General features: G+C 41.4%; 1 long non-coding RNA gene across 1 annotated transcript; it reads left to right on the forward strand.

Moving 5' to 3' along the window:
* Positions 1 to 6,023: 6,023 nt before the first annotated feature.
* LOC130679103 (uncharacterized) lies at positions 6,024 to 24,465 on the forward strand. The gene is made up of 2 exons (XR_008992088.1): positions 6,024 to 7,352; positions 24,286 to 24,465. It is a non-coding gene; the product is annotated as an uncharacterized LOC130679103 (long non-coding RNA).
* The last annotated feature ends 1,002 nt before the right edge of the window (positions 24,466 to 25,467 follow it).

The raw sequence follows: 25,467 nt of genomic DNA on the forward strand, positions 1-25,467 counted from the left end.
CTCTGGATTGTGACTGATGGGTCTTGGGTTTCCAGAGAAGGTGGGTCCTGGGTGTTTGGTTTCAACCTGGAGATATGAATCCAAGGGGTGACAGAGTTATCAGGCAGTAAGAGCTTAGCGGCCAAGGGGGTGCAGAGAATAACTGGGTGTGGACCTTCCCATTTTGGGGTGAGAGAGGGCTGATCCTCTGGCGGCTTATAAAACACTAGTTGGCCAGGCTGTAAGACAGGAGGATTTCGGGAGGCGGATGGATCAGGAAGGAGCCAATCCTGATATTTCCACAATTCGGTGTGGAGGAGAGAGAGTAGCGGAAGGGCCATATTGGGAGGAATTGGTCCTTTGTGGGAAGGGAGCCCTGGGGGTAGAATTGGGCGGCTGTACATGATCTCAAAGGGTGACAAGAAGGAAGGTTTCTTTGGGAGGGCCCAAATGCGAGTAGAGCTAAGGGAAGTAAGCGAACCCAGTCAAGGTGTAGTTCTAGAGATAGTTTGGTCAGGATGTCTTTTAGAGTCCTATTGGCTCTTTCTACTTTTCCCGAAGCCTGTGGTCGATAAGGACAATGTAGATGCCAGGGGAGTGAGAGCGACTTGGAGAGGTTCTGAATGATTTGGGCAGTGAACTCAGGGCCGTTATCTGATTGGAGGGAAGTGGGCATCCGGAACCTAGGAAAGATCTGGGTGAGGAGGATAGAGGCAACTGCGGACGCTCGTTTGTTAGTGGTGGGGAAAGCCTCGACCCATCCTGAAAATGTATCTACTAACACGAGTAGGTATCTGGTACGCCATACGGGGGGCATGTTAGTGAAGTCTATTTGCCAATCTGCGGCGGGGACATTACCCCTTGCTTGATGAGCCGGGAAGGGTCGGGCCTTGAGGGGGGTATTAGGGTTAGTGCGTTGGCAAATGGTGCACCTGCAGGTGATTTGGCTAAGTAGGGTTTTGTCTTCAGGAGAGAGAAAAAAAGGATTGTAGAAAATGGATTAAGGTTTGGGGGATAGGATGGAACAGATCGTGTAAGAGGGGGAAGAGAGACTCTCTGTCCTGCAAACAGAGGGTGTCTTGTGATAAGGCTAAAACCACAGGGGCAGACGGATCGCTGTCTGGTGCTTCTTCTGATAGGGAATCGACCGGGCTACTCTGTCAGCTTTATTGTTACCTCTTGTAATGGGGGAGTCATCCTTTTGGTGTGATTTGCAGTGGACTATGCCCAGTCAGTGTGGGAGTTGTGAAGCCTCTAGAAATTTAGTAATTAAGGCTGAATTAGTGATGGAATTTCCTTTTGTGGTGAGGAGGCCTCGTTCTTTCCATACTGCCACGTGAGACAAGAGAATGTGGAATATGTATTTGGAGTCAGTGTACAGTGTGAGAGACGTGTCCCGGGCCAGAATGCAAGCTCTGGTGGCTGCAATGAGTTCGGCCTGTTGATTGGTTGTACCGGGGGGTAGGGCTCGTGCCTCGATGACATCGTCGAGGGAGACTACTGTGTATCCTGTGTAATGGGTGCTCTCATGTTTAAAGGAGGACCCATCAGTAAACCAGATGAGGTCGGAGTGTGAGAGGGCTCCTTTGGAGATCATGGAGTGGCACAGAAGGAAGTTGTGAAGGGCTTCCAGGCAATCATGCGAAGGAGTATGAGGAGAGTAGGGTAGAGGAAGAAGAGTGGCCGAATTCAGGGCCGGGCAGTGGAGGAAAGAAATGTCTGGATTTTGGAGGAAAGAGGACAGTAAGGTCAGGAGTCTGGAGGGAGGGAGAGTCTGTAAACTTTTGTAGGTTAAGAGATCTTTTAGGTGATGTGGGGACAGAATGGTAAGGGGCGCCCCAAATGTCAGTTTATGAGCTTCCTTCTGCAAGAGCTGTCCAGCAGCTAATGCCCGTAGGCAGGGGGCTCATCCCCGAACTGTGGGGTCTAATTGCTTGGAAAGATAAGCTACTGGGGCAAAGGATGGGCCATAATATTGGCCTAGGACTCCTAGAGCTTGACTGGACCTCTCATGAATGTATAATGAGAAGGGCTTTGACAAATCAGGAAGATGGAGAGCTGGGGCTTCCACAAGGGCTTGACAGAGCTTAATGAAGGATTGTCGGGGTGAGGAGGATAATGGTTCTTCAGGGGGGCCCTTGCTGAGGTCGTATAGGGGTCTTGCCAACAGGGAGAAGTTAGGGATCCACGCTCTAAAATACCCAGCCAGGCCTAGAAAGGAAAGGATTTCTGTCTTGGTTTTGGGAATGGGCAGGTCAGAAAGGAGCCGTTTTCTGTCTAAGGTAATGGACTTTCTTTGTTGAGATAGAAGGAATCCGATGTAAGTGACAGAAGGCGAAGAGATTTGAGCTTTGACGGGGGATACCCGGTAACCTCTGGAAGCTAGAAGGTTAAGTAGGGAGGCAGTGTCAAGTTGAGACTGTTCCCATGAGGGACTGCAGAGTAGAAGATCATCCATTTATTGTAATAAGGTGGACTCGGAGTGATCATGATGAAACTGTTTGAGGTCCTGAGCTAGGACCTGTCCAAAAATATGGGGACTATCTCAGAAGCCTTGTGGCAAAACTGTCCAAGTGAATTGTTCAGAATGTCTTGTGTATGGGTCCGTCCAGGTGAAGGTGAAAAAATCTTGGGAGGAGGGGTCCAGAGGGATAGAAAAAAATGCATCCTTGAGATCTTGGACTGAGAAGTGGGAGGCCGAGGCAGGGATCTGCGATAAAAGGGTGTATGGATTTGGGACTAAGGGATGGATAGGGACGATGGCCATGTTGATGAGGCGAAGGTCTTGGACGAGGTGGAAAGATCCGTTGGTTTTTTTAACAGCTAATATGGGGGTATTAAACAGGGAGTGAGTGGGTCTGAGGTAATTTTTGTTTAAAAGATCTTGAATGATGGGTTGAAGGCCTATGAGGGCTGAAGTGGTTAGGGGGTATTGGGCCTGACAGATATACTAAGAGAGGTCACGTAATTTGATAGAGGCAGGAGGACATAGAGCCACGGAGGGGCTTGTAATGTCTCAAACTTTGGGATTTACAGGGTGTATGAGGGTGGAACTGGAGTTTTCATTGGGTAGAGGGGTGTCTTTGGCTATGAGGGCCATCAGAAAGGGAGTACTGGGGGCTGTGGGAGTGGATATAATTATGGAAACATGGAGGAGAGAAAGGATGTCCCATCCTAGTAAAGGGATGGGACACGGCCATAACTAGGAAGGAGTGGGAGAAAGGTATGGGATTGTCTTGGATTGTGTATAAAAGGGGGAGGGGCTTTAATGGGAAAATCTGTTTACTTCCTACCCCGACTATAGGAGTAATGGCAGGCGTGGTAGGGCCCCGGTATTCTCGCAAGACTGAGAAGGTGGCTCCTGTATCTTGGAGGAAGGAGATGGGGTGACCATCTACTATTAAGGTAACCCTGGGCTCCTGGTTGGTGATGGAAATGGTCGGGCGAGAAGCCCCCGGGCCCCATCAATCTTCTTCTGCCAGCCCCACTACGGCGGGCTTAGGATGGGGGTTGTTCGTCCAGCCTCCCCTTCGGGTGGTTGGGCAATCAGACCCCCAGTGGCCCTTTTTGTGGCATCTGGGGCATGGGGTGGTAGGAGATCTGGGGGAGGGGCACGCCCTTGACCAATGTCCCTCTTTTCCGCACTTGAAACAAGCTCCTGGGGGGGGCTTGTTTGTAGAGGAGTGCCCAGGTTGTGGTTTTATCAGCTGGGCCAACATTTGGAAATTGGCCTGATCAGCCTTTTGTTTACGGCATTCTTTCTCCTCCTCCCGGTTATGGAAGACTTTAAAGGCCACTGTTAGGATCTCAGTCTGCGGGGTAGCGGGGCCCTGTTCTAACTTTTTGAGTTTAGCTTTAATGTCGGGGTAGCTTTGAGCTAGGATGTATGTCATAAGGACATGTCTCCCGTCAGGCGTTTCTGGGTCCAGGCTGGTATACTGTAATAGGGCTTGGGTGAGTCTGTCTAAGAACTCGGAGGGAGTCTCCTCCCTCCTTTGAATTATGTCTTGGAGCATTTGAAAATTGACTACTTTACAAGCTGCCTTTTTCAGACCTGCTATTAAGCAGGAGGTGAAAATATCTCGAAAGTGGAGACCCACGGCGGTGTTATAATCCCAGTGTGGGTCTTGTTCGGGGACAGCGGTGGGGCCAGGGGGATAGGTGGGGTCAGTCCTGTGGGTTTTGGTGGTGTGCGTTTGGGCGAAGTCCCAAACTCATCTACGCTCTTCAGGAAGGAGGGTATTGGCCAGGAGCATGAAAATGTCATGATGTGTGAGGCTGTATGACTGGAGGGTCCATTGAAACTCCTTGATATATGTCATGGGATCAGTGGAAAAGGAACCTAGGCATCTCTCAAGTTGGGCTAAATCTCCTAGGGAGAAAGGGACGTGAACGCGCACGATGCCTTTGGATCCTGCTACCTCCCGGAGGGGGGCGATAATTTTGGGAGGCCCTTGGGACTGAGTCTGAGGGGGACTGAAGGGTTCTGGCTCAGTCTGTGGGGGAGAAACAGGTGATGGGGGCAAAGACGAAGGAGGCTCCTGGGACTTAGTTAGAGGGGGGCTGAAAGGCTCAGGCTTGAACTGCAGGGGGGTGAGGTGGGGGAGGAGATGGTGGTGGAGGAATGGGGAGGGGTTGTTGTAGGAGAGGAGGGGGAAGGGAGTGAATGGGAGGCTTCTGCGGGGGTGGAGGCAGCGGCGACGGCTGCGGTGGTGGAGAAAGGGGGAGGGGCTGTTGTAGGAGAGGAGGGTGAGGCGGCGGCAACAGCGGAAGAGGGTGGAGGGGTTGTAGGAGGGGGTGGCTGAAGGGGGAAGCCTGTATGGCGGAGGTTCATTGGCTGGGTCAAAGGTAATCGAGGAGGGACTGGGAGTGTGTGGAGGAGAGGGAGAAGGCTTGCAGGCTTGGAGAACTTGGGATGGGGAACAGGTGGTGCAGAGGCTGGGCTTTTGAGCTAGGAGGCGAAAAGTTTCGATATAGGGAATCTCCTTCCATTTTTTCAGGCGCTGGCAGTAGTTAAAGAGATCGCGAGTGATGTTAGGATCAAGAGTTCCCCCTGTGGGCCATTGGTTGTTATTGTTTAGGGGCTATGTAGGCCAATCTTGGGAGCAGTATTTGCAGAGAAGTTTTGGTTTTATATCAGGCGTCAGGGAGAGGGTGGCTAGATGCTTGAGCAGGCATTCAAGAGGTGAACTTTCAGGGAGGGATGAGGAGGCTCCCATGGCTAAAGGACAGAGAAGGAGACAAACAGGGGAAGACGAATGGAGATCCTCGGACTGGGAGCAGACCGCAAGGAGACAAAGGGCGTCCCCGATGATCCCTGGTGGTCTGCGGAAACTCGTATCCGAGTCGGTTTCTTAGGAAGTGTGGGTCATCACCCAGACTTCTCTATGAAGGCAGAGTGCCGGAGTCCCAGGTACCTGGTACTAGGAATTTTCGGCGGAAGGAATGGAAGGAGGGTGAGGGTGGAAGGGAGCGTTCTCATCTGCAAAGGAGTCCCCTCGTTTATGGCTGTTGGAGGAGGGTCCGCCGCAGCCGTGAAGGCCTAAGGCGGGGAGAGTTCCCTCCTTGTCCCCGAGTGTCAGGGCCTTGCCGGACGATCACGGTCAATGGCGCTGTGATAGCTCGGGGAAGAGTGGCCCACTCCGGGGGAAAACTTACCCAAAGGCCAGAGAGGAGTGGTGAGTGTGATGAGCCAGCGCCGGGAAAAGAGGACGAGGGCAAGCTGCTGCTGGTGTCGGGGGAAGACGGGGCCCAGTTGGGGTGTCCCGTCTCCCGGGTTTCGGCACCAATGAAAGGAAAGGAGCGACACACAGCAGCAATTCACCAGAGAATTCCGCTTTATGAGGGAAAGGTGCTGGGTTATATAGGAAGGGGCATGGGGTGATTGTGGTGTTACTTCTACGGGGCTGGTGGCTATTGGCTAGGTGCTGGGATTGGGATGGGGGAGAGAGGTGATTGGGCTTCAGGTGGCGCCAGCAGGAACCGAGGTCTCGGAAGAGAAGCAGGAGGTTCACCATCTTATGGGTGGGGGCCCTTCAGTATTTGTTTGACATTTTAATTTTAATTTCCCTAGTGACTAACGATGATCTTTTCATGTACATACTGACCACTCATACACCTTCATTGGTGAAGGGGCTGTTCAAGTTATTTGTCATTTTCTTATTGGGTTATTTTTCTTACTATGCAGTTTTAAGAGTTCTTCATGTATTCTAGATTCATTTACTTTTTCTGATGATGGAACACACAGCAGTGTGTTCTGAATATTTTTCAGAGGAAATTTTCAAGAAGGTATTTGCTTGGAAACTACTCAAACACACTAATCTACAAATTCAAGAAGCCAGATGTATAGTAAATAGAAATCCTTACTCAGTAACATTATAAAGAAACTGTAGAGTAATGGATAGAGAAGATCTCTTTGAAGAGGGTTTGTCCCATGACTCAGCTTTTTTGTATTCCTCTTCTCTAGTTTCTATTTCATTTATCGTCTCCTCCAGCATATCCAAGCTGCTTTTAAATCCCTCCATTGTATGTTTCATTTCAGTTATGGAATTTCTTAATGATTGAATCTCTGACTTAAATTCATTCCTGAGTTCTTGAATATTTTTCTGTACCTTCATGAGCAGCATGGTTATGATTTTATTTTGAACTCTCTCTCAGGCAGATTGGTGAGTTTAGGTTCATTTGGTCCTTTTTCTGGGGTTTGTGAGATTTTGGTCTGAACCATGTTTTTTTGATGTTTCATATTTATGTGTGGTGCCCACTAGTGCCCAGAAGCTCCAGTCTCTGGAGCTGCTCAGCACCTAGAGTGAGATTGGAGGACGTAGGGGAGCAGAGCTGGTGCCTGGGGGGAGGAAAGATCTGTTTCCTGATTCCCCTCTGCGGTGCCTGTCTCCAGTATCAGAGCCAGTGGGCCGAGCACACAGGTGTAAGCCTCTGTGCTCTGCGTCTCTAGCTGTTGTAGGCGGGGTCTCCCTCTGGCTGGCCTGATGGCAGCGCAGTGACAGCCGGTTTTTGAACCGGTTCCGGTAGGCCAGGAGGAAGGCCCAGCAGGCTGCGTGTCACAGTGGGGGGCCTCGGGGCTGAGCAGCCAGCCAGGAGTATGGAGCCCTGAAGCTCCTCAAAGTTCCCAATCTGCTGGGCAGAGTGCATTCAGACAACCTTGTCCAGCTCTCCCCTCCCCCAGGCAGCAAGCTACATGTAAACCCCGCCCCTTCAGCAGCCCTCTTGCTGCTCGGAAGCCTCTCAGACTGCCTGCCTTTCCTCTGTCACAGAGCGGCCGGATGTGGATCCCGTGCTCCATGAACGGCCGGAATGTCTGTCTCTCAAGCACTCCGTGTCTGCTGAGCTCCCCACCCTCCAGAGCACCACACAAGGTAGGTTTCTGCTTGCAAAGCAGGACTCCAGGGCCGGGTGTTCCGCAGTCCCAGGCCTCCACCCCCTCCCCCGCTCCATTTCTCTTCCTCATGCCGGTGAGCTGGGGTGGGGGAAGGGCTCGGGTCCCGCCTGATCAAGGCTTTTGTATGTTACTCTGTTTCGTGAGGTCCGCTCTGTTCATGAGGTTTGTATGCAGTCTGGTTCAGCCTTCTTTCTTTTTGCTGTTTTAGTTTTAGTTGTATTAATTAACTACATTTTTGTACTATTTGTGGTTTTGGGAGGACTTCTCTGTCTCAACTCTCACGCTGCCAACTTGAATCTCCCAATTATATGTATTTTCAATAATACCTCATATCACTTTGAGCTTTCTTAGGACCACTTGGAGAAATCTAGCATAAGTTAAAATATTTAGCTACAAGGGAACATGAAAGAGAATTATTTAAAGATGTGAGTTATACTTTTATTATTTTTCATAACTATGGGTTAAAGAGAGAGGCTAGTATCTCAAATGTATGCTGCTAATAAGATATTAGTATCTAATGAAGTTTCTATGACTCATTTGACATTATATACTTAAAAAACTCTGCTACAAGGGTGAATCTTCCTATACTATCTTAGAGATCATTTCACAGATATGATCTCTTGAGGATAAGCACCAGAAAGTTGGTCTTTTTCCATTCTAAAAGTATTGCAATAAAGTCAGTGAGATTAAGTATATACCATATGAATTTTTTTCTTGATTTGAAGCTTTATTCTTTACACATTTATTTCTTGCTATGGGTGATTACACACACATTCACCTACTTTTCTTCCTCAATTTAATTTTTATATTGCTTTATCCATGGAACTGTCACTCTCAGCTGGGTCCTTTTTTTACTACGATTACACTTGCTTTCTTATAAATAGGTTTTTTCCCCCTAGCTTTATTGAGGTATACCTAACAAATTAAAAATTGTATATATTTAAAGTGTATAGTATCATGTTTTGGGTTATGGTGATTATAGGATACCAACTTTCAGCTAAACATGATAAATTCAAAAAATCTAATGTACAGCATGGTAACTGTAGTTAGTAATAATGTATTGTATGCTTGAAATTGGCTAATACAAAAGATCTTAAGTGTCCTTACCACACATACACCAAAAATGTAACTATGTAAAATAATGGACATGTTAAGTAGCTTGAACTTGGTAATCATTACACAGGAATCTTTCAGTCTCCTGCTTCTATTCCAAATCTGTTTTTCTTCTAGTTCCTCATATCCAAAATTAACATCCACATTACCAAATCCAGTGGTCATTTTTCTATCCTTATGTTATTTGACTTCTAAGTAGGAGTTGATATAACTGGGCATTCTCTCCTATCTGAAATTATTTCTTCTGGTTTCTGTGATGCACTCTCTCCTGGACTTCCCTTCTCAGACTCCTTTGCTAACTCAGTACTTCTGCTTGATTTCTGAATGTTGGTACTTCCCAAGTTCAATCCTGGGATTAATTCCTTTCTTTTCTATCTACACACTCTCTCTATAGAGACTTAACCATTTTCATGATATTAAAAGCCAGTATTCCCTGACTTCAAATTTGTACCTCTAGCCCTGGTGTCATCCTGGAATTAGATTGGAATAGTCAACTGTCTACTTATATTTTTCATTAGGATGTCTAATAGGTTTCTTAAACCTAGGATGATCAAAACAGAACTACTGACTTTGACTCCAACCTGTTCCTCTCTGTGCTTTCCACAGTTCAGAGCAGTATCACCATTCTCCCAGTTTACTTAAACCAAAATCCAGCTACCATTAAAAAATTTTTCCCCACCTTAAATTAATCCAATAGGTAACCCTGCATACTTTATGTCTACCCATGTGTTCAGAATCCATCCACTCTTCTGTCTCAACTACTTCTACCCAAGACCAATCTACTCTTATCCCTTGTCTGAACTATTACATTAGCCTTTTCCTCTTATTCCACGATTAGATATTATTTTTTGATATTTGTGTTTTAACTTATTGCTAGAGAACATTTTAAATATATATGAAACAAAGGAGAATATTATAAAGAATCCCCATTAAAACTTCATCAAATTTCAACAATTAACATTCTTCCAGTCTTTCATTTATCCTCCAATCAATGAAGTATTTAAAAGAAAGCACAGATATCATTTAATTTTACTAAATATTGCAGTATGTGTCAGTAGTGGTATCAGTGACTTAGGTTTTTAACAAAGCTGTTAACAGCACTGTACACCTAACAAAAGAAACAATAATTCTGTTACATCATCCCATACTCAATCCACTTTCAAGTTTCCTAGATTGTGTCAAAATGTCTTCTTATGGTTCTGTTTGAGTAAGACTCCAAACAAGGATCACACATTGCAGATTTTTCTTGGGTTTTAATTTAATCTGTAATATTCTCCTTTATTTTATGTCATGTATTTGATAAGAAAAAAAAAGTTTATTTGTTCCCTAGTATTACCCACATTCTGGATTGGCTGATTGCATCTGCATAGTTCTTTCACATATTTCTTTCCCTTTATTTTCCCCTACGTTGTTAATTAGATCTGGAGACTTGATTATATTCAGGTCCACTTTTATTTTGGCTTAAGTTACTTCACTTTATTGGGTGATGTGTTATATACTTTCTTGTATCATATCAGAAGTTATCTAATGTCTGGTTGTCCCTCTTTAAGTGATAATAAAATTAATCTGTGGGTTCAGATGATGTCAGATTGTTCCATTCACTATGTAATTCCCAAATAACTTTAAATTAAACATTCTAGGAACCAGTGGTGACCATTGCCTAGATTCATTATTTCTGTACAGGTTACAAAATAATTCAAAACTTTCTGTCCTTCCACTTGTATGTATTGGCTGAACTCCTATAAAAAATTCGCCCTCAGCAACTATTTTAAGTGTTGTTTAGTGCTATTCCTATTATGAATTTTGATTATGAGTTTTCCTATGTTCAATGCATCTGAGCCCCTAAAATATGTTTCAGATTATTAGCCCCGTAACAACTTTACTCTTAAACTACATTCACTACACTGCAGTCAGTATGGTCTTTGAAAAATTCAAATCACATCATGCCCATCTGTCATTTAATACCCTCCACTGTCTTCCCATAACAATTAGAATATTTTCCAGACTTTTAATCCTGGAAAGGCCTGCATAACCTGGCCCTGCCTACTCCTCTGGCTTCACCTCATACAGATCTCCTCTTCAACATTAATGTTATTCTGGTTCTCAAACGCCTGTCACTCAGGGACTGTGCACTGACTGTACCCTCTGTGAGCAGGGCTGTGATTCCTAATCATTGAATGTGTCCTTCTGTGACCACCCAGTTATTTTCCATCAAATGAGTCACCATATTTTTATTCTTAGTGTAGAACTACCTGCTATTTTCTTACTAATGTATTACCTTTTTTGTATTTATTTCTAACTCACTCTCTCCTCTGGAATTTAAGTCCTAGTGAGAGCAGGGATCTTGGCTGTCTTGTCCACCACTGAATCATCAGTGCCTAAAAGAAACCTCCACTAGGCTCTCAATAAATGCTTTTTGAGGGAATGACTGATGGAATGTGTGAAGGGCTCACCTAATTTTAGGCTGAATCTCCCCAGAGAAGAAGACCCTTGAGATACAAATATATACTAGTGACTTCTCTATGGAAGGGAAGGTTCTCAGACTCCTGAAGGTGTCAAGTAAGTTTTAATTCACAAATGAATAAAAAAAAACCTTCTAAAACAACTTCACATGAATAGAAAAATAAAAAACCAAATGTGATTTATTAAATATCTTTATTAGTCTTTCACAACAAAACTATGAATTTAAATTAATAGTGATTAAAGTTTCACAGTTTAAAATTTTCCGTTTTGTTAGCAGTGTCATACAATTTTTAAAATTTCACTATATTACTGAGTAACACACACAGATCTTTTGTTGTTTCTTATTTGTAACTGGATAAAATTTCATATTGCAAGGAAATTGCTAAATGACTGGAATAATAAGCTCAATAGAAAAAATATGTGAAAAGCACGAAGTTTTTAAGCCACAAGAAGTATTAGGCTCTAATTCTTGCACTTTAAAACAATATAATATAAAGAGTATTTTAAAAATAAGATCTCATTTCATACACTGATACTATTCTGTCTCAATGACATCCTGGTTTAATGTCAAAATTCTGGGTGTAATTCTTTCTAGTTAGTAAGATTTGTACAGAAATTGTGCGCATATTTTTTTGGCAATGTCAAAATTTCCAAAATTTGAAAATAAGATCACAGTAACGTCTAACATCTTTTAAAATAAAAAATATGAAATTATTTTATTATTTTAATGGTAAATATGAACTTTAAAAATAACATCCATTTAAAAATATTTTTTAAATACATTTTAATAAAGAAAGTGTTTGTGATTACTACTGCAACAACAATTAAAATTCAATTTTTTCCAGCTATTTATTTTGGAAGGAGTAATTAATTCTAATATTAACAACTTCCCTTCATTAAAACACACCAAAACAAACTGAAAAAAAAAAGCCACAATCTGGAAAAGATGTTACAACACACAAAACTAATAAGGAATTTGTATTCCAATTATATATAACTCTTAGGAATCTATCTTTTTAAGTAAAATGGGCAAAAATTTATGTTAATAACAGGTATTTCACAGAGTAGGAAATATGAATGGCAAAAGCAGTACCTAAATAGCTGCTGAATCTCTTTAGTAGCTAAGGAAATGTAAATTAGTTTTATACCATAGTGATTACCAATTAGCACGTAATATATTGGCAAAATTTAGAAATTTGATGATGTCAAGTATTAGTGAATCTATAAACCAAAGAGAACTCATAAGCAATTGTTCGTGAGGGCAAAATGGTACACCATCAAGATATCATCTAAAAAAGTAGAACATGTTCATATTCTTCCACACAAACATCCCACTCCTAGTTGTGTATTTTAGAGAATGTTTTGACTATCGACAATATGAGAAATGTACAAGAATATTCATAGCAACTTGTCTGTAACAGTTTTAAAAAGCTGGGATAACCCACAAGTGTCCACTGAAAAGAAAATAGATATAGAGTGTGTGGACATAAATGGTAGAAATAATGAAAGAATTACAATAACATGGATCAATCTTAGAACCATTATATTGAGGGAAAAAGGCGAGCCTCAGAAGACTATAGAAAGCATATATTATTTAAAGTTTAAAATAAGCAAAAACACACAATATATTGCTTAGAGGTGTAAATATACAGAGTAAAATAATTTTAAATAAAGCAATTCAGGTTTGTGGTTACTTCTGGGTGATTGGCAGGGCAACATAAGCTGCCTACAAGAAGCAAAATTAATTGTTTCTGTAGGAAAATAGTATTATACACAACTTCAAATTATCTGTGGAATTCTGACATGCAATGTTCACCCCTTAATCAAAAACAGTGAGACTTACAAGTGCACAAAATTGATGAAAAGCCAAGGGACAGTAAATATTAGGACTAGACCCCAAAGAACTACAGATATTGAAATTATATGGCACATACTCATTATGTGCAATTATAAGGCAAAACTATGCATAATATGTTCAAGGAATTAAATTACAAGTGGAGAATTTTCAAAAGAAAGTAAATTGAAATAATCTAATATAGCTAAGAAAAATACAAAATGCATAGTTAAGGACTCAGCATAAATTTAATGATGTTAGCCTGGTGGGCTTTCCTTTGTATGTGATCTTATTTCTCTCTCTGCCTGCTTTTAGTAGTCTGTCCTTGTCCTTGATCTTTGCCATTTTAATTACTATCTTGGTGTTGTCTTCCTTGGGTCCCTTGTGTTGGAAGATCTGTGGATCTCCATGGCTGAGAGACTATCTTCTTCCCCAGATTGGGGAAGTTTTCAGCAAGTACCTCCTCAAAGTCACTTTCTATCCCTTTCTCTCTTCTTCTGGTACCCCTATAATGCAAATATTGTTCTGTTTGGATTGGTCACACAGTTCTCTCAATATTTTCATTCTTAGAGATCCTTTTTTCTCTTGTGCCTCAGCTCCTTCTTTTTCTTGTTATCTAATTTCTGTTTCATTTACCCTTTCCTCTGCCTCATCTAATCTATTTGTAAACCCCTCCACTGTTTGTTTCATTTCAGATACTGTATTTTTCAAATTTTCTGTGTCTTTCTTGAAGTCCTCCCTGAAATCTTGAATATTTTTCTGTAGCTCCATGATCATGTTTATGATTTTTATTTTGAAATCTTTATCAAGAAGATTGGTGATTTCAGTTTCACTTAGCCCTCTTTCTGGCATCTGAATTTTTGTTTGTACAAAATTTGTCTGCTGTTTCTTTTCTCAGGTGATCCCTATGAATAGTAACTTTGTGTAGGTGGCATTCTCTGGTGCCCAGAAGCTCTACTCTCTCAAGCTGCTGAGCACCTGGAGCAAAGGTGGGGGTTACAGGCGAATGGCACCAGTGCCTGCTGTGAGGAACGATCTGTTTCCTACTTCCCAGCTGCAGTGCCTGCATCCACTGCCAGATCCAGTGGGCTGAGTGCACAGGGAGAAACCTCTGCACTATGCCCCTGTAGCTGCCATAGGCAGGGCCACCCTCTGGCTGGCCTAGCATAATGGTGGGGGCAGCACATGTGTGGATTAATGCCTGCTGGGAGGAAGGAGCGGCAGGCTTTGTATCACAGTGGAGGGCCTCCAGGTTTTGTTGCCAGCCAGAGGAATGAAGCATTTGAAGCTCCTGAAAGTTTCCAGCCAGTTGGGCAGAGTGTGCTGGGACGACTTTGTCCACCTGCCCTTTCTCCTGAGCAGCAAGCCCTGTGTAAATCTTTGCATCTTTTGCACCCCTCTCACTGTTGTGAAGTCTTTCAAGGTGCCCACCTTTCTTTTGTCCAAGAGCTGTTGGTTGTGCATACTTGTTCTCCACAAGCAGCTGGAATTTCAGTCTCTCCAAGTATTCTGCCTGTCTTTGATTTACAACCCCACTAATCTCCAAAGCACCATGTAATGTGGGTTTGTGCTCCCAGAGCAGATCTCCAGGGCTGGGTGTTCAGCAGTCCTGGGCTTCTACTACCTCTCTGCTCCATTTCTCTTCCTCCTGCCAGTGAGCTGGGGTTGGGAAGGGCTTGGGTCCCACCGGATAGCAACTTTGCTACTTTAGCCTTTTCTGTGAGTTATTCTCTATTCCCCAAATGTAGTCTCTGTTCTGCAGTCTTCAGGTCGCTCTTTCAGGATCAGTTGTATTTGCTGTATATTTGTGTTACATGTGGTTTTGGAAGGAGGTTTCTGCCTCACTTCTCATGCTGCCATCTTTTTCCCTGGGAATGATACTTTTAAGTCACTCTCTGTATGCCACACACTCTACTTAGTTTATTTCATTTAATTCTCCCAGTTCTGTGAAGGATGCATTTAACAAATGGAGAAATTGATGCTCAGTGAGGTGTTTTAACCCAGGTCATTCAGTGGTGATATAACCACGACGACATCCATATTGTAATGGCACAGGTACGATTCAAAACCAATGAATTATAATGAAATATTAAATAAAACGATGTTTTAATTACAAAATAAGCACATGGTCATGGCGGAAATTTGGGAATAATACTACAAAGGAAAAAAAATTAATTAATTAACAAACATCTAGATGTATTTCCTTTAGATGTAAACATACAAATAGATGGTTGTTGTTTCTTTTTAATAAAATTGTTGCTAATCTTTTTCTGATAAAGTTGTACTTCCTGAGTTGGTTTGTTGTTCTGCATAATACTAGAGAGAGCAAACCAAAAGGGAAACAGTGGAGAAAACAAAGTTGGACAACTGGATAAAAAACAGACATCATCTGTCAGCATTAAACTAAAGGATAAACAGAAAGGAGAAAAGGGAGAAAGAACTTGATTACTTCCCAACAGAGTTGGATTACTGTGAGACACTCAATCTCATATGCATCGGTGTCCTGGAAGCATTAAGAAAAGGCTAGACCAAATGGTACATCGACAGAACTTGACACCCAAAAGTAGCAGGAAACACATTCTTCTCAAGTGCACATGGAACATTTTACAGAATAGACCACTTACTAGGCCACAAAAAGAGCCTCAGTAAATTCAAAAAGATTGAAACTCTACCAACCAACATCTCAGATCATAAAGGTATAAAACTAGAAATAAATTGTACAAAGAAAACAAAAAGCCTCACAAACACATGGAGCTTAACAACATGCTCCTAAATAATCAATGGATCAATGACCAAATTAAAACAGAGATCGAGCAATATATGGAGACACATGAAAACAACAGCACAAGCCCCAACTTCTGTGGGATGCAGTGAAGGCAGTTCTAAGAGGAAAGTATATACAATCCAGGCCTATTTAAAGAAGGAAGAACAATCCCAAATGAATAGTCTAAAGTCACAATTATGGAAACTGGAAAAAGAAGAACAAATGACACCCAGTCAGCAGAAGGAGGGACACAATAAAGATCAGAGAAGAAACAAATAAAATTGAGAATAAAACAATAGAACAAATCAATGAAACCAAGAGCTGTTTCTTTCAGAAAATAAACAAAATGGATAAACGCCTAGCCAGACTTATTAAGAGGAAAAGAGAATCTATACACATAAACAGAATCAGAAATGAGAATGGAAAAATCACTATGGCCACCACAGAAATACAAAGAATTATTAGAGAATACTATGAAAATCTATATTCTAACAAACTGGATAACCTAGATGAAATGGACAACTTTCTAGAAAAATACAACCTTCCAACACTGACCAAGGAAGAAACAGAAAATCTAAACAGACCAAATACCAACAACAAAATTGAATCGGTAATCAAAAAACTACCGAAGATACGCAGCCATAAGAAAAAAACAGATCCTACCATTCGCAACAACATGGATGGAGCTAGAGGGTATTATGCTCAGTGAAATAAGCCAAGCGGAGAAGGACAAGTACCAAATGATTACACTCATATGTGAAGTAAAAGAACAAAGGAAAACTGAAGGAACAAAACAGCAGCAGAATCACAGAACCCAAGAATGGACTAATAGTTACTAAAGGGAAAGGGACTGGGGAGGATGGGTGGGAAGGGAGGGATAAGGGCGGGGAAAAAGAAAGAGGGCATTACGATTAGCATGTATAGTGCATGGGGGACACGGGAAGGGCTGTGCAACAAAGAGAAGACAAGTAGTGATTTTACAGCATCTTACTACGCAGATGGACAGTGACTGTGAAGGGATATGTGGGGGGGACTTGGTGAAGGGGGAACCTAGTAAACATAATGTTCTTTCTAAAAAAATGCCCAGGCTAGATGGATTCACCACTGAATTTTATCATTAGACATATAGAGAAGACATGATGCCCATTCTCCTTAAAGTTTTCCAAAAATAGAAGAGGAGGGCATACTTCCAAACTCATTTTATGAAGCCAGTATCACTCTTAATACCAAAAGCAGGCAAAGACGCCACCAAAAAGAAAATTATAGACCAATATCCCTGATGAACATAGATGTAAAAATACTCAACAAAATATTAGCAAACCGAATTCAAAAATATGTCAAGAGGATCATACACCATGATCAAGTGGGATTCATCTCAGGGGATGCAAGGATGGTACAACATTTGAAAATTCATCAACATAATACACCACATCTACAAAAGGACAAAAACCACATGATCATCTCCATAGATGCTGAAAAAGCATTTGACAAAATTCAACATCCATTCATGATAAACACTCAACAAAATGGGTATAGAGGGCAAGTACCTCAACATAATAAAGGCCATATATGACAAACCCACAACTAACATCATACTAAACAGCGAAAAGCTGAAAGCTTTTCACCTAAGATTGGGAACAAGACAGGGATGCCCACTCTCCCCACTGTTATTTAACATAGTACTGGAGGTCCTAAGCACGCCAATCAGACAAAAGAAAGAAATACAAAGCATCCACATTGGTAAAGAAGAAGTCAAACTGTCACTATTTGCAGATGACATATGATATTGTACATAAAACACCCTAAAGACTCCACACCAAAATTACTAGAACTAATATCGGAATTCAGCAAAGTTGCAGGATACAAAATTAATACACAGAAATCTGTGGCTTTCCTATACACTAATGGTGAGCTATAGAAAAAGAAATCAGGAAAACAATTCCATTCACAATTGCATCAAAAAGAATAAACTACCTAGGAATAAACCAAACAAAGGAAGTGAAAGACCTATACCCTAAAAACTATAAGACACTCTTAAGAGAAATTAAAGTGGACACTAACAAATGGAAACTCTTCCCATGCTCTTGGCTAGGAAGAATTAATATTGTCAAAATGGCCATCCTGCCTAAAGAAATCTATAGATTCAATGCAATCCTATCAAAATACCAACAGCATTCTTCAATGAACTGGAACAAATAGTTCTAAAATTCATAGGGAATGACAAAAGACCCCGAATAACCAAAGCAATACTGAGAAGGAAGACTAAAGTGGGGGGAATCTCAATTCCGAACTTCAAGCTCTACTACAAAGCCACAGTAATCAAGACAATTTGGTACTGGCACAAGAACAGACTCACAGACCGGTGGAACAGAATAGAGAGTTCAGATATTAACCCTAACACATATGGTCAATTAACATATGATAAAGGAGCCATGGACATACAATGGGGAAATGACAGCCTCTTCAACAGCTGGTGTTGGCAAAACTGCACAGCTGCATGTAACAGAGTGAAACTGGACCATTGTTTAACCCCATACACAAAAGCAAATACAAAATGGTCAAAGACATGAATGTAAGTCATGAAACCATACAATGTTTAGAGAAAATCATAGGCAAAAATCTCTTGGACATAAACATGAGTAACTTCTTCTTGAACATATCTCCCCAGGCAAGGAAAACAAAAGCAAAAATGAACAAGTGTGACTATATCAAGCTGAAAAGCTTCTGTACAGCAAAGGACACCATCAACAGAACAAAAAGGTATCCTACAGTATGGGAGAATATATTCATAAATGACATATCCATCCAATAAAGGGTTGACACCCAAAATATATAAAGACCTCACGCACCTCAACAAACAAAAAGCAAATAACCCAATTAAAAAATGGTCAGAGGAGCTGAACAGACAGTTCTCCAAAGAAGAAATTCAGATGGCCAACAGACACATGAAAAGATGCTCCACATCGCTAGTCATCAGAGAAATGCAAATTAAAACCACAATGAGATACCACCTCACACCAGTAAGGATCGCCACCATCCAAAAGACAAACAACAGCAAATTTTGGCAAGGTTGTGGAGAAAGGGGAACCCTCCTACACTGCTGGTGGGAATGTAAATTAGTTCAACCATTGTGGAAAGCAGTATGGAGGTTCCTCAAAAAGCTCAAAATAGAAATACCATTTGACCCAGGAATTCCACTTCTAGGAATTTACCCCAAGAATGCAGCATTCCAGTTTGAAAAAGACAGATGCACCGCTATGTTTATCGCTGCACTATTTACAATAGCCAAGATATGGAAGCAACCTAAATGTCCATCAATAGATGAATGGATAAAGAAGATGTGGTACATATACACAATGGAATATTACTCAGCTATAAGAAAAAAACAGATCCTACCATTTGCAACAACATGGATGGAGCTAGAGGGTATTATGCTCAGTGAAATAAACCAGGTGGAGAAAGACAAGTATCAAATGATTTCACTCATATGTGGAGTATTAGAACAAAGAAAAAAACTGAAGGAACAAAACTGCAGCAGATTCACAGAACCCCAGAATGGACTAACAATTACCAAAGAATATGGGACTGGGGGGGATGGGTGGGAAGGGAGGGATAAGGGCGGAGAGGATGAAAGGGGGCCTTATGATTAGCATGTTTAAATTGGGGGGGTGCACGGGGAGGGCTGGGCAACACAGAGAAGACAAGTAGTGACTCTATAGCATCTTACTACACTGATGGACAGTGATTGTAATGGGATTTGTGGTGGGGCTTGGTGAAGGGGGGAGTTCAGTAAACATAATGTTTCTCATGTAATTGTAGATTAGTGATACAAAAAAAATTCAAAAGACAAAAGATGTGCCTCTGTTTCTGCCTGTGATGGAGAAAATAACACTCAACTATTACTCCCAAAATAAATGGTCGCCTTCTGACATTGGACAGCGGGCAGCCCAGAACTGTAATCCTAGGGTGGCAAGTCTAAATTTCCCTGTGTGTACATCACACTCAAAGTGACGGTTGATGCGGATGGATCCTGGGCATCCGGCACTGGCTGGGCGCTAGGGCAACACATTGAGATTTTTGCTTAAAACATCGTCAGTGTTTTTAAGATCTATTTGCTTCTCCAATAAATGCATAGGCCAATAGGATCTAACACCCTTTTGCTTCTACCTCATTGCCACCAGTCACATGGGAGTAGTTTTGGCTCAGTTGCTGATGATATTGAAAGATGAATATAATTCAAACCATAGTTTTGTAATGCTTAATTTCATCGTAAAACTGAACTATTGTAAGATTATGGATAAAAAGGAGATGCTGTGGTGTAGTAAAGTATTGTGGATTTTAAAGTCGGCAGATGTGCGTTTGTATCAAATTATCATCTTTGACCTTAAGTTAGTTTCGTAACATGAACTTCCCTGGCTACCCGGAAGTAGAGTGTTGCTATGACACCTCTCATAAGCCAAAGTGGTGTAAAGCAAAAAAGCAATTACCATTGCGTTAAAGTAAAAATACTCTTCCAATTTCTCACATTAGCCAAAACAGGTACTAACGCAGATCTTTCTTAAAAGTGAAGTGGTTTCAAGTGGACTTTGGGCACAGGGGAAGCCTGTATTCCCAAATCTCTTCTACAGAATGGAGACAATAGTACTTACAACCTTGGGGGTAATTTTAATCTGTCATGAACATTTAATATTGTATTTAAAGTGGATGGAGCTGGAGGACATTATGCTCAGTGAAATAAGCCAGGCGGAGAAAGACAAGTACCAAATGATTTCCCTCATTTGTGGAGTATAACAATGAAGCAAAACTGAAGGAACAAAATAGCAGCAGACTCAGAGACTCCAAGAATGAACTAGTGGTTACCAATGGGGAGGGAGGGAGAAGGGGACTGAGGGGTAGTATGTTTAGTACACAAGGTGTGGGGGATCACGGGGTGAACAGTGTAGCACAAAGGCACATAGTGGATCTGTGGCATCTTGCTGCACTGATGGACAGTGACTGCATGGTATGGGTGTGGACTTGATAATATGGGTAAATGTAGTAACCACATTGTTTTTTCATGTGAAACCTTCATAAGAGTGTATATCAATCATACCTTAAAAAATATTGTATGTAAATTATCTTACACAGATGCTTGAACAAAATTAGTATCCAACTAATAATTATTACTGTAAACAGATAGTAATAGACACTCAACCCACTCTAGGTCACATGTTATTTTTCTATGCCAAGGGCAGACTCCTCTACTCACTATCATTAGTCAAAAAAAAAAAATTCAGGCAGCTGCTTCCATGTGGATTTCTGATCATGTGAGTCACTGTTAAAAACCTTAGCTGCCCTGACCAAAATTTTGATAGCTTTGCAAGCTGTTCCAGAAATGGGTCACAGTATTTTTTTGTTCTCTTTTAGTGGGAAAATAGAAGGATAGACAAATGGGACATTAATGTGTGAGTGCTATAATTTATTATCCTTTCTGTTTAAATTTATTATCTTCTAGAAGCAACTAGGTTAATTGTAACCACAGTTACACCCCTGTGTACAAGGAGGTGCCATTAAACTAAGGGTTATGTTGCCAGCCAATTATCCTAGTTTGAAAATAAATGACAGGGGTTATCACCATGTCTTCCCCAAAGCCAAAGACGCTAAAGCCACAGAGAACATCTCACCATTGCTGGAGAAGCTCTCCTGAGCCATGCAAAAAAGAGGTAGACATATCCTAGCTTTGCTCATTTGCCCACCTTCCAATCCCTCACCAGTTCCTTCCGTTGGCTCTGTTCAGCAGAGCCATCTGACAAGACAGCTTGACACAGCCTGCAGGAATCAGGTCCCAGTAACGTAAGCATACCAGGGCCAGGAGCAAAGGCAGGAGCTGATCTGAGTGCCAGCAGGAAAACCAATGATAGACAGACAGCCTTCCTTCAGGTCGTTGGAAAGGCCCAAGCTTTTTCCAATGTGAAGATTCTTGCACGTTCTCTGGCCTTTGCCTATATAACATCCTTCTCCCAGCACTATTAATCTGGTTGCCTCTTTCTCATGCTTCACATTCCAGCTCAAATATCACTTCCTCAGAAAGGTCTCCACTGATATCAACATAGAGTAGGTTTCCACTGTTGTTCTTTCTTTAAAACTCACTCTTCTTACTTTTATAATTATACACACATCTGTGTAATTGCATGTATATATCCACCTATCCAGACACAAGGCAGATCTGTTTTGCTCCCTACCACACTGCCAGAATCTAGTACATTGCCTAGCATATAGTCAGCACTCAGCAAAAAGTAACTGTAATTATCACTATGTATTATTTTTAACAATAATAGAATAATCAGATGGAGGTGTCAGCCCTTTCTGGAATGTATGCTAATTTCTTTCTGATGCAGGTTTTTTTTTTATTCCTGATACTTAGTTAACAGAAGTTTTATGTTCCAGTTCAATGAATACTTTTTAAACATTGCCTTAGAATATCAAATTTCCACACTGTGAAGCTTCAAAGGCCATTAGAGGAAAGTTGATACATTCCTTGAACTGTCAAAACAAAAAACTATGTTGGCAAACTTGGAATAAACAAATTCTTTTCATCAAATGATTTGTAACTGAGAAGAAGAAAATCTATACAGGAGAGCAATTTATCATCGGCAAAATCTGTTTCTGTTTCACACTTTCTGGTTTGGATCTTTTGATATTTGTTTTTTAAAACTATTGGATGCTACATTTTCCTTGACATTTCCCAGGAGATCTTCATTAGTTTTCTTCTACAATCCATTTATTTTTTTTCTCAATAAAATTCAGCTCTCATTTCTTTCTTAGCATATTGTTCTATCTGCTTCACATGGAGTAGAGGGATGCCCCATCCTTTGTAGATAAAATAAATCTGGACTCCATATAAGGAGGGCTCTTTCATCTTTAGAGATTCCTCTCTAAGATTCCCAGACTTTCATAATCCCAGGCTTCCTCATCCCATCTGCCACAATCTCCCCATGCAATCATATGCAGAAAAAAATTCTTGCAAGCTTAGGAAGTGAGGACTTAGCAAGGTCAACAGGCTGGTGGGTGGGAGGGGGGCACCTAAGGTGATCATCTTGGGGCAATCAGAAGATAGGGGGCATAGAGTCCACTTTCAAGTTCATTTTATTATCACTCTAAGATTTGGTCTTCAAACATTTATCAAATGTCTACTGCATATTAGACATTTTGCTACGGCTAGAGATTCAGTCATTAGTAAACTGTGGTTCCTGTTCTCAAGGAGCTTGCTGTGTAGTATAAGGACAGTCAGGTAACAAATATTTATAATTTAATATGTCAAGCGCACTGAGAAAGGTAAAGATGAAGCTCTCTGAGGAAATGTCCCTGACTCAGTCTTGGGCAAGTGTAAGGTGGGGATGCTGGAGCAAAGACTTCCTGCAGGAAGTGATGCTTTAGCTGAAAGTCACCTAGAAGAATGTTCCAGAAAGAAAGAAACAGCATGTGCAGAAGTTCATAGCAATGTGTTATAGGGCAGTTATAAGTAATATAAGTTCAGGTCCAGGGCAGGGAAGGGAGTAGGAGATGAGCTGAAGAGGTAAGCACAGGACAGTGTTGACAAGTTTTACATCACGTAGAAACCTGTTCTTTATGATCAGGTCCTTTTGAACTAACTCTGGTTAAAAGCAATTGATGACAGCAATTGGTCACACAATTGGTTAAAAGCAAAAGAAGACAGACTCTTGGAGTCAGACAACTTAGTTTTGAAACTTGATCATGTCACTATTTTGTGACTTTGGGCAAAATTACTTAGCCTCGCTAAGCCTTAGTTGTTTCATCGATCAAATGGAGATTATCTCTGTGCTAAAAGATTATCACTAGGATTAAATAATATAATATGTTGAGCATCCACTACATCACATGCATCATGTTAAACCTCAACTGTTTCAGAAAAAAACTGCTATAATCAAGAATATCTATGCAAAGCCTTGAATCCCAGAGTATGTGAACACAAAGTAGACTATGGTTTGTCTCTAGTTCCCGGGGAGACATTTATCCTACCCAGACCTGTTTGGATCATTTTTTTGTGTGTAGGGGCTTGGGGGTGGGTGAATGGGAGGTGTCTCTTCAGCTCTTTTATTTTAATGTAACATATATATTTCACAATCTGGTGTTATTTTACTGCCTGATAAACAAGTTGTTTAGGAGTGATTTATATCCTTGGACTCATAGCCATTTCATTTCTTTCATACCACAGAATTTTTTAGCTAAAAGAGGCTATGGAATTCATCTGTGGAAGCTAGAAACAGATAACCATGTTGGAATAGAACCATGGGCTAACAGAAGACTAAATGTCCACCAGTAGAGCAACAGCTAAACAAACTTGTATCTCTATGCTCTGAAATACTATGTAGCAGCCAAAAGGAATGAGACAGCTTTGTAACAGAGCTAGATCTCCAAGACCTATTGTTAAACATGCAAGCTGAATAAAGATATTTGCAGAATACCATCATTTTTTCTAGAAAAATATACACACACATATATAGACAGTATTTTATGCTTTCTATGCATTGTGTATAAATGCATAGAAAACTGTGGAAGGACAAACACTAAAATGATAAAGAGTGGTTATATATGGTGACATGAGAAATTTTGTCCGAGGCGATCAGGGTAGAGGGGAGGGATAGTAGTCCAAGGAGACATTGGCCTTTTTAGAAACATTGTAATTCCTTAAAAGCAATACTCATTGTTTCTAAAATTCAAAATTTGTTTTCAAAGCAGAAGGAAACACAGAGGAAGATCTTTGAAGTTGGAGAAATGGGTTCAAATCCTGGCTCAGCAACTTGTTTACTCCACGATTGGGAGAAGACTTGATATCTCTGTCTCAGTTTCTTCCTCGACAAAGTGTCTTGTATGTTTGTTGTAAAGACTGAAAGTAAAACTCGGGCATCATCAGTACTTTCCCTGTGTTAGTTTTCTTTTCCCTCTCTTGGTGCCAGTGGCTCTTTCTCTTCTTTTTTTTTCTGTTTTTGTTGTTTTTATACAGATAGGAAATCAAGTACAAAGTAATGAAGTCATTTCCTCATTTCCTCAAGGTCACACAATTGGTTAATGTGAGAGCCAGGACTACCACCTGGGTCTCCTCTATCCCCGTATGAAAGCATTCACTCTGCTGGGCAGTCAGATTTCTATGTGAGACCTGGTTGTTTCTTCTAGTGCTTCCATAGGGCAGGTTTGTTTGCAGATTTGTGATGCACAGCATCATGTTCTGGGCTTGGGTAGCTCTTGGGCCAATGAAACTGAGGAAATCCAGGCAGACAGGGCTGGGTAGACCTGCAAGATGATCTCTCGCACGACTTCGTTGTTTGATTTTGCTAGTTATTAAGGAAGTCTAGCAGTTAATATCAGGGACCTACTCTAAGGAGACCATTGGTGCCAGGCAAAGACTCGGTTAACAGGAAAGAGAATAGGGGTAAAAATGGACATCTGACATTGTTTTTGGTTACCTATAATCTGAACCCTCTTCCTATGTTTGGGTAATTCTTACAATTTGTGAGGCAGAGATTGCCACTCACTATACTGAAAGTGACAGATACTTTCCCAGTTGCCCTTGCAGCTTGGAGACAGTCAGGTGACCTAGGTTCTACCAATCAGAAGTACCTTCCTTATCAAGGCCCAATTTCCTCAGAACTACAGGGATTGATTCTAGGCCTGTGGAGAGTTACCCCAAGGGCTTTGATCACCAAGCTTAACTAAATCCCTGAATTTTAATTTAACTGAAATTAATTTTAACTGTCACAGACTTCAGGTCAGCTTTTGGCTGTTACTATCTTGTTGAGTCCAAAACAAAGGGGATTTTTTTTCTGAAGCCATTGCACAGGAGCAAGACCTTCTTCTACCAGGCTCTAGGTCAGGGAGCTATGTAATGGCATGCTATGCAGTTCACTGGTCTTAACCCAG

The sequence above is a fragment of the Manis pentadactyla genome, chromosome 10, assembly GCF_030020395.1.
Source record: "Manis pentadactyla isolate mManPen7 chromosome 10, mManPen7.hap1, whole genome shotgun sequence".
In the NCBI taxonomy this organism is placed as follows: Eukaryota; Metazoa; Chordata; class Mammalia; order Pholidota; family Manidae; genus Manis; species Manis pentadactyla.